This window comes from Pan paniscus, chromosome 6 (genome assembly GCF_029289425.2).
Source record: "Pan paniscus chromosome 6, NHGRI_mPanPan1-v2.0_pri, whole genome shotgun sequence".
Taxonomy (NCBI): Eukaryota; Metazoa; Chordata; class Mammalia; order Primates; family Hominidae; genus Pan; species Pan paniscus.
Window position 1 is genome coordinate 154,796,175 of NC_073255.2, and position 10,889 is coordinate 154,807,063.

Genomic DNA, 10,889 nt, shown 5'->3' on the forward strand with positions numbered 1-10,889 from the left:
ATCCTTTGTTTACAAGCATCATGCCCTTGCCCTCTGCTCTCTCACAAACAGAATCTAGTTTTTGAAAGAAAAAAATGTAATTTAGGTTGACTACCTGTTAGGAAATAAGATAAAAATGCATTGCATTTATTAACAAAATGAAAATCTGAAAGGTTTTGGTATTATTGTTAAGTGATATGAAGCGTTGTACTGAGAATATCAGAACCATTTAAGGATTTTAAATGTTTAAAAATCTGAATAAAGTACATGTAAATCTAACTAAAGGATTTAAACTAAAGCTGAAAAATTCCTCAAAGAGGTCATGAGTAGAGGCTGTCTGAGGGTAAAATGACTTTTTTCACATCAGTGAAAGGATGAGGAATTTGGCCCACTAGGAATTCATGCAGCTTCTAACTGGATGGTCTCTGCTATCTGGCAATCCCTTCAGGCCTCTTTTGTAGACTGCTTGTCCACTCTAGCCATAAGAGCTAGTCCAGATTTTCTCTGGTCTCAAACCTGAATCCCACCTACTTACCCAGATTTTAATAATTGGCATTTCCTCTTACTTTTCTGACCAGATGAAAGCTGTAGGTTCTGAAGTCTTTCACTCCTGCATCATCTGACTTCACCTGTCAACCCCTTTCTACCCTCATGAAGGGTCATGTGATCCCAGCTCAGCTCAACCTGAGGCTCTGAGCTAGATCCCGATCCCTATCAAAGGAAGTAGCGTAAACTGCTCAACAGGATAAATGTGCTGTTAATCCTCCTCTGATATTATGGCTAGTTTTAATAATTGAGCTTCTGCTTTGTTATTTTGACTTATAGTGGACACTGCCTTACTCAGCAATTCACTTCTCCCTACCAGTCTCAATTACTAAGGTTGTGTCTAAATCATCATCCTATTGCTAGAACCTTGTCATTTGCTTCTAGATGCCCTGATGCTGCAGAGTATCTTGCCATTTAACACCTGTCCCCAGACTTTTCACGAGTTCTTTGTATACTTGAACTCCAGTCGCCTTCCCTATGTTGCCCTGACAGTGTCCATGTACTGGACTATCTTGTCATCATAAGTTGGGTACCATGCCCTACTGTCCTGTGTAGACTTCCTTCCTCTATCTGTACCCGGCTCTGTTGCACAGTCCTTCCCTACCCCAGTCATCATGTTCAGTCTCCAATCTCTTCAACAGGCCAAATCTCATCAAGGTGATAAGCTCTGTTCTGAAAGCTTAGATGCTATAAGCTCATTCCCGTCCCCTGCCCCCACTTTTCATTATGTATAGAAGAAAAAGTGATTTCACATCATTCCAAGGCCAGCTCCTAGAATATTTGACCAGTGCCCTTAATCCCCTCCCATCCTATGTCTTTTCGTTTATCTAGGGTTTTGGTCTGTTATTCGCTTTCTCATTCTTACTTTTTCTGTGGGACCTTTCAACTCTGCCTTCAAACATGCACTTGTTTTCCTAGGCTTGAGATAAAAGAACAACATCTCTTGATCTTGCTGCTAGTGCTTGACTATTGTTCTGTTTTCTCCTTCCTAAGCTTAATAAACTTTTAGAATAAATGACCTACAGGGGCTGTCTATCATTTCTTACCATGTATTCTGCTCTTTACATCTTAGATTGTGGCCTGCTCCTCTTTCCTACCCAAACTGCTGAAATATTCATCTGAATCAATCAATTTGCTGACTCTTTTTCAGTTATCATTATTCCTAATTTATCTCTGCAATAATACCAATAGCCACCACTTATTGAGTAGCTGCTGTGTGCTAAAAAATGTGTTCAAGCTTAATAAAAATTTGCAGGCTATTTTTCCCCAATAGTGTTAACTTTAACCATCTTAGAAATAAGTGGTTCTTTTAAATGGGGAATTCTCTTTGCTTCTGCCCTGTTCTTTCTCCTCCCCACCTTATGTTGCTCTGTCCACTGAGAATCAACTTCTGTGGCACTTGCGGAAACCTTCCTGCTCAACATCTGGTCATCACTTGGAAGTGTAACTTTTTCTAATAACTTTTGCCTAACAGTTAAAGGCACCATTATAAACCACAACACATGATATGAGTGGAACTTTGTATGCCCTAATTACATGGGCCCTGTCATATGTGTCTGAAGTCTTACATTTGATTGGCTCTCTCCTCTCCAATGTCAAATGGAAATGTAATCAACCAGAAGTTTTTCTTTTCAGGGTTTCATGTATTATTGATGCTTCATGAAAACAGAGTAAAAAATAATCTTATCATTGACAAAGAAACACTTATATCGAACTGCTTACATCTCCGCGGAATTTTATATTCCGTTTGCTTTTGAAAGCCAGTAGTATTACTACCATCCCTCCATCTCTCCCCCTCACACATCCACACACACAAACTTAGAGAAAGGAAACATTCAAAACACGATCTCTGTATAGAAGTGGTCAGATTTTAAAGAGCTAAAGATATATTTTCAAATTTAAGTAACTGTATAAATTAAGCCTAACACATACCGATACTTCCTTCGTGCAAGCAAGGATTTCTTTCAAAGTATTTGTGCTTTATCTATGCATGACTGCATTTGTTTGTTTTTTCCTCTTACAATTTTAAAGTATGTCTCTGTAATGCCCATATGAAAATAGAAAAAAAGTATTGATTCTACCTGTAATCCCCAGAGAAATGAGAAATGAAGTAAACAAATAAGTAGTTATTAATTAAGAGATTATTACCTATGCTAGAAACTCTGTATGTCAGTTGTAGGCCCTTCATGTTGAGATTCATTCCCCAATCCTTTTCTTCTTACCTCTGTCATACAGATTGGAATATTTGCTAGGTTCCTGTCTCTACTGGATTATGGATGGATCTGGCCAATGGGAGGCACTCGCAGGAGGCTAGAGGACAGAAGGAAGGAAGAAGCCAGAGTATTTCTCTTCTCTACCCATTCTGCTTTGAATGCAGGTGGACAGAGGTCACTTTGTGTATTAGTCAGCGTTCTCCAGAGGGACAGAACTAATAGGACAGATGTATACATAAAGGGGAGTTTATTAAAGAGTATTGACTCACTGGATCATAAGGTGAGGTCCCACAATAGGCCATCTGCAAGCTGAGGAGCAAGGAAGCCAGTCCAAGTCCCAAAACCTCAAAAGTAGGGAAGCCAACTGTGCAGCCTTCGGTCTGTAGTTGAAGGTCCAAGTGAGCCAAAGCTGAAGGACTTGGAGTCTGATGTTCAAGAAGCATCCAGTACTGGAGAAAAATGGAGGCCAGAAGACTGAGCCAGTCCAGTCTTTCCACGTTCCTCTGTCTGCTTTCATCCCAGCCATGCTGGCAGCTGATTAGATGGTGCCCACCCAGATTGAGGGTGGGTCTGCCTCTCCCAGTCCACTTACTCAAATGTTATTCTCTTTGGCAACACCCTCACAGACACACGCAGGATCAATACTTTGCATCCTTCAATCCAACCAAGTTGACACTTAATATTAACCATCGCACTTTCCTTTCATGGCTCCAGTTTCCACCATACAGGCCACTATAGTCCCAGGGTCCTCTGGGTGTCCTTTCCCATGGGGCTTTGGTAACACTATGGCTTCCCTCTGTCCCTTTAGAGGAGAGAGTGGCTTCCTGAAAGTTGCTTCCTGGGTTGCCTTGCTGGTCCTTCTAGGTCTTATTCCCTGTGGAACAAGTTCCCTAGATTTCATTTCATCTGTTTTTGATATTCAAAATGGTTTCTGCTTCATGGCTGGATCATAACAGACACATCCTACCTATTCAGAAAAACCCAGATAATGCCGTACGCTTTTAGGAATAGAGGAAAAATAATCTATGTACCACTTTTTAAAAATGCCATCATTTGCTTGTTTAATCTATTGAATTTGAAATTAAAATTACCTCAAAACTTTTCCATTTTTTCATCTATTGTTTAATGTTTCTGATATTGCTCTCTCTTAACAGTATGACCACACATTAAAATTTTACACCAGACGTTTTCATTACTCTGCAATAAAAACTCTTGGCATTGTATTTTTCATACATTTTAAGCTATTGTCATGGCCATTTCATCTTTGGGCCAAGCTTCTCTTGCTCATTTTGTTAATGAGTCATCTTCTTGTAAGCCAATCTCAAAGAAAAATGGCTTTTTGGACTACGTTAGGCTTTGTTTAACTCATTCAAGCCAGGGCACACTTTTGACTTAATAAATGAACCATTACTATTAGGAGATCAGCAAAATCTATTTGACGCCTACCTTCTATAGCTCTGTAATACATATTATGGGAACAGAAACATGAAGGAGCTCACACACCCTACCTGGTAGAGAGGGAGGGGTGGACCATTTGGTTTTCAAGGGATGAAGGTACAGAATGATATGACTAATAACTCTAGAAGAAAAGGCAGTCACATAGAGGAATTTAGGCTTAAATTTTGTATAAGCACATTATAACCTGAGATGAGTCACGTGAATGGACCGATACTACAAACAGGTGAGACTGACTAAGAACCACTTCATGAAAGAAGTGAGCTTTAAGCAGAAGAAAGAGACCAAGCAGCTTTAGTGGGGAAGGTGGGGTAAAATGATATTTCTAGGTAGGCAAAAAGCACACACAGAGGCTTAAAGTTCCAGAAAATAAGGAGCAAATGGATTTACCAGGCAGGAGGACACAAGAGCAGGTCAATTGTGAAGCAGAGAGGGAAGAGAAGTAGAAACAGCAGCCTAGTGCAGAGTCCTGAATGAGTTAGGAAGAGATTTGATGCGGAAGACGAAGAGAGGATTCTGAGGGTGGGAATAAATCGCTTTCTTTTAACCTTATCTCTTTCGTGCTTTGAGACTAGAAAACCTTCTTAATGTGTTAGGGGATTTTGGGGAAAATGTCCCTAATATGTGAGAATAAAATAGAAACTTGTATATAGAAGCCTGTGTATACTGAGGATGCTCAGCTCCTTCGATGACTTATGTTTGATTTGTATGAGTTCAAATGGCCCAAAAGGGCTGAAAGCCAGGTCTCCAGACTTGAGACTGATGTTTTTCTGACCATGTCATTCTTTTTTACAAAGCGTTACTTGTCACTACTGGGAGACAGAATATTGGACTGAATAGATAACTACTCTGATCTACAATGGCATATTTTTTGGTTTATTTCTTTTTGATGAAGTCTTTCACTTTAAAAAAAATTTCCTCAAGATCCTCCACACTAATATTAGTCTCAGACTCTCTGATTTACCTTCACTCTTCCACTCCTTGCTGCTGACAGAGTGCTCAGATTTGATCAAGAGGTTGCATTGTTTAAAACCTACCAATGCACTCTCCACATGCAGAGAGGTCCGTGCTCTTGGTATGGCATGTGTGTAGGGTTGCCAGGTTGGCAAGTAAAAAATACAGGATATCTAGCTAATTTGAATTTTAAACATTGGATTTTTAAATGTATAAGTATGTCCTGTGAAATATTTAGGACATACTTATGCTTAAAAAGTAATGTCTATCTGAAATTCAAAGTTAACTGGGCACCCTCTATTTTATCTGGCAACACTAGATAGACAGTCCATCCTTATCTTCCACCCTAGGCTCTTCTTGCACCATCCCCTCACCCCCGCTCCACCCCGGTGCCCAACATTCCAGCCATCTCCATCTGCCCCAGTTCCTGGGACCCTCCCACATTTCGTATGTTAACTGCCACCAGCACTTTACTCACATTGTGCTCTCTGCCTGAACTAAAGTTCTTTTACTTAAATCTGGACCTTGAGGACTGTGGAACTCCAAATGGAGGACATCCAGTAAGGGGTATTCTGCCATTTCTTCTGGAAGCCCCCGCTTCTGCCAGTGGGGCAAAGGGTTCTGGGTGAAGGGGTTGCGGCTATGCTGTTGGGGAGTAGGAATCAATGTTTCAGGCCTGGTCTTTTCAGTCTGAAGGTGCTCTCCCTGTTTCAAAATAACAGAGTCTCACTTGCTCCTGAAATAACCTTCCTTACAGCTTTATGAGTACAGCCTTGACTCGGGGCCCCCAACTCAAGGCTCACTGTCCTTCCCTAGGCTGCACAGCTCCCTTTCCGGACTGGCCATCGCCACTGTGAACCCTGCCAGGTTCATGTGGATCATCAGAGAAGCTCCTGCCTTGTGTTGACTGGGGTCCTGCTTCTACCCACACTAGAGCTCTCCAGCAAAGAAGCCTTCCCAAATTATACCTCAAATGGTGTGGATGCTTTTGTTAAACTGGTTTCCCTCATTTTAAAATAATGTCTATGTTGTAACATCTGGAAATGTGACACTTGGATAAACAACTTTTGATCTAAAAGTCTCTGTATGTATGAAATTGAAATAGGGCACATCAATTAAACTCTCAATCAACAATTAAGCATATTTTCATGTTATGAGGACTAAGAATAATGGGTTTGATCAAGCTGCTATTTGTGAGAATATGCTGACCCTGCATCTAAGAAATTCCGCTCCTGTGGGAAGAGCTTATTCCTGATATCAAATGTAATGTTTCTGTATGACAATCAGAGTGTGGGTTTCTAGCAGGATTTCCCACCGGCTGAATAAACAAATGTTACAAAGTGTTTACCAGTGTATCACTAGAAGTTTCTGGAAATTGCATTTAAAAGATCTGTCTGTGTACTTAGATTCTTCCTTCCTTAGGCAGAGAACCACACAGACAGTCCCAGGCTAATCTGCAAAGCGCACTGCAGTTGCACTAAATCCTCCCAGCAAAACATCATAAAACCCTTCCTGTTTGACTTTACACAGCATTTAAACATCAAAATAATTACCAGGAGGCTGAGGAAGCCGTGTCACAGCTCAGGTCAAGCTGTTCTCTCCCGAAGCAGAGGTACAGAGCAGAATGTGCACGGCGGCTGATTAGGGCAAGTGGGCCAGGCTTAGGGATGGGAGAAAAGGTAGGACACTGTAATGGGAGGTCAATTATCTCATGCCATCTTTAGGTACCAGCAATGAGTAACTTTATAAAGAACTACTTTATGTTCTTTAGAAGTCCTTCAGAGCTAACGTGATGCAATATAGCTGTTACTCATTCACTTCCTTAAACTTTAAACTTTTTGAGGTTTACAAATTAAATCATAATAATATAAAACAATTATGTCCAGTAACAGCCACATCTGACTGATTGGCACTGCTGTTATATAAAACTCCTTAGAGAACTCTCGGTTTGATGTTAAAATAAAAAAAGAAAAAACCTCGTTTTTCAAAAAGGAGGACAACTGACTCTTCAAGATGCATTTTTCTTCCTTTTAGCCCTTCATGCATGCCTCATTCTGTGCATGAAAAAACTGAATATATTTCCTAGGGTCGGTCACACTGCTTTCCACAGTTTGCAAAAATTAAGGGATATTACTGGATTAAAAACAAGCAAACACCGTGCTCATTCTGTCAAATAGCCATGCTGTTCTGAGTATGATGTGCCATGCTCAGAAAATAGGCCGTGCTCATTTTTATTGATTTATTTCAAAACTTCTCTCAGTCAAAGCGACCCTGGAGGTTTAATAACATTTTTTGCTGTAGACTGCAGCAGAGACATATTAGGCAGGACTGGTGAAATATAGCCATTAACATATAAATCCAATGGCTTATCAATAACACATTTTAAAGTTGGTGACAAGACCTAAAAATCATCATTTAATACCATTACATTCAGCAGCTTTTTCATTTGACATGATGCTTTAGTGATTTAGTGCCATGACTATAAAATGTCAGGAGGATTTATTGGCGTGAATCAGATCAATTCGTATTAGAAAATAGGAACAAAAACTAAAACATCCTTTTTGCGACCTACTATATTCTGTTCTAAGCAGAGAGGATTGAAGTAATATCTAATTAGAACCCTTAATATTAGCATTAGAATTATTTTTTCTTAAATTTCATTCTAAAGCATGTAGCAATTGTGTCTAGGAGTCACGGCAGAAAATGAAAGATATTTTATCCATGGGCAGCACATTTCCAGTTCCATCAAGCTCAAGTAATAATTTTATCAATCATCATATAAAGAGTAGATTTCTAAGTGAATCTTGAATCTGTTTTAGAGGAATAAATGGGAGAGAAACACCAGGACATTGAATTATTTCAAATATAATGACAATTAATCCCTCCTGCCATATTGATGTTTGTTTCCATGGAAACATTGCTTACAAAAAATAGTTAATATTTTGTTTTGCTTGGGAAGTCAAGTTTACACATTTCTTCCAGCACAATTACTATGATTAGTTATGAGAATTAGCATTGGACTTAATATCACTTCTAAGCAAGTGTGATAAATACTATGGTAGGGGTATGCTGAGAGCACAGAGGAGGATCACGTAGCTCAGACTATCCAGGAAGGCTTCTTGGAAGAGGTGATGCCTGAGTTGCCTTCAAGGACAAGAAAGAGTTAGGTGAAGAATGAAGGAAGGGATATCCAGGTGGAGGAAATAAAAGAGGAACAAGAAAATAGTAGAGAAAGAAGAATCAGATTCTGGATATTAGCGCTTTGTCAGATGAGTAGGTTGCGAAAATTTTCTCCCATTTTGTAGGTTGCCTGTTCACTCTGATGGTAGTTTCTTTTGCTGTGCAGAAGCTCTTCAGTTTAATTAGATCTCATTTGTCAATTTTGGCTTTTGTTGCCATTGCTTTTAGTGTTTTAGACATGAAGTCCTTGCCCATGCCTATGTCCTGAGTGGTAATGCCTAGGTTTTCTTCTAGGGTTCTTATGGTTTTAGGTCTAACATTTAAGTCTTTAATCCATCTTGAATTAATTTTTGTATAAGGTGTAAGGAAGGGATCCAGTTTCAGCTTTCTACGTATGGCTAGCCAGTTTTCCCAGCAGCATTTATTAAATAGGGAAAATGAACTCAAATAAATTTACAAGAAAAAAACAAACAACCCCATCAAAAAGTGGGTGAAGGACATGAACAGACACTTCTCAAAAGAAGACATTTATGCAGCCAAAACACACATGAAAAAATGCTCACCATCACTGGCCATCAGAGAAATGCAAATCAAAACCACAATGAGATACCATCTCACACCAATTAGAATGGCAATCTTTAAAATGTCAGGAAACAACAGGTGCTGGAGAGGATGTGGAGAAATAGGAACACTTTGACACTGTTGGTGGGACTGTAAACTAGTTCAACCATTGTGGAAGTCAGTGTGGCGATTCCTCAGGGATCTAGAACTAGAAATACCATTTGACCCAGCCATCCCATTATTGGGTATATACCCAAAGGATTATAAATCATGCTGCTATAAAGACACATGCACATGTATGTTTATTGCGGCACTATTCACAATAGCAAAGACTTGGAACCAACCCAAATGTCCAACAATGATAGACTGGATTAAGAAAATGTGGCACATATACACCATGGAATACTATGCAGCCATAAAAAATGATGAGTTCATGTCCTTCGTAGGGACATGGATGAAACTGGAAATCATCATTCTCAGTAAACTATTGCAAGGACAAAAAACCAAACACTGCATGTTCTCACTCATAGGTGGGAATTGAACAATGAGAACACATGGACACAGGAAAGGGAACAACACACTCTGGGGACTGTTGTGGGATGGGGGGAGGGGGGAGGGATAGCATTAAGAGATATACCTGATGTTAAATGACGAGTTAATGGGTGCAGCACACCAGCATGGCACATGTATACATATGTAACTAACCTGCACATTGTGCACATGTACCCTAAAACTTAAAGTATAATAATAATAAAATAAAATAAATTAAAAAAATTAAAAAAAAGAAGATCAGATTTTAAGTGCCATTGCTTATCTCTGTCTCACTGAGAATCTTTTTTACTTTCTTTTTTTTTTTTTTTTGAGATGGAGTTTCCGCTCTTTTTGCCCAGGCTGGAGTGCAATGGTGTGCTCTTGGCTCTCCGCAACTTCTGCCTCCCATGTTCAGGCAATTCTCCTGCCTCAGCCTCCCAAGTAGCTGGGATTACAGGCATGCACCACCACACCTGGCTAATTTTGTATTTTTAATCGAGATGGGGTTTCCCCATGTTGGTCAGGCTGGTCTCAAACTCCCGACCTCAGGTGATCCACTCACCTCGGCCTCCCAAAGTGTTGGGATTACAGGTGTGAGCCACCACACCCAGCCGAGAATCTTTACCTGGAAGACAATGAAGGTCTGTAAAGGACATTTTTTATTTTTACATGTCAGGCATCTGTTTTCTTTGAAGGTAACTGCACTCTGACTTTCCCTGGAGAACCATACATCCCCCACATTGGCTATCAGGTTTGCGTGAATCGAACAATTCTAACTTCATGGACGTATGACTTAGGCTTGGCCAGTCAAATTTCATTATACTAACCAGAGTAATTGGCTCAGGGGTTGTATTATTTCCCTATTGTTAACTGTAACCAATTAACACAAATTTAATAGCTTAAATATAAATATAAATTTGTTATCTTATAGTCCTGGAGGTCTGAAGCCCCCAAATCAAGGTGTCAGCAGGGCTGTATTCCTTCTGGCTCTGGGTATCTTTCAGATCTTTCTCTGATCTCTGCTTCTGTCATAAAGTCTCCTACTATGACTGTTACCTCCCTGCCTTCCTCTTACAAGGATTATGTGATTACACTGGGCCCTTCTGAATTATCCAGGAAAATCTTCGAATCTCAAGATCCTTGACTTAATCACATCTGCAAAGTTCCTTTTGCCATGTAAGGTAAGATATTCTGGGGACTTAAACACTGGCTTCTTTGGGGGCCGTTATTCTCTCTACCACAGGGATGTTCATGTGACCTAAGATAGGCCAATAAGACAACCCCTATATTAAATTGGAAATATTGGGAAAGAGGTACTCTCTTTTTGCTAGAGAATTAAAATGGTGGAAATGTTAATTTTAGAGCTGCTCATACTCATTTTGCTACCACTTGGGAGCGCCTACCTAGGAATAAAGTCAACAGAAACAAAACAAAGTAAAGGGTGCAGAGGGAGGGAATCCTGTTGTCCAT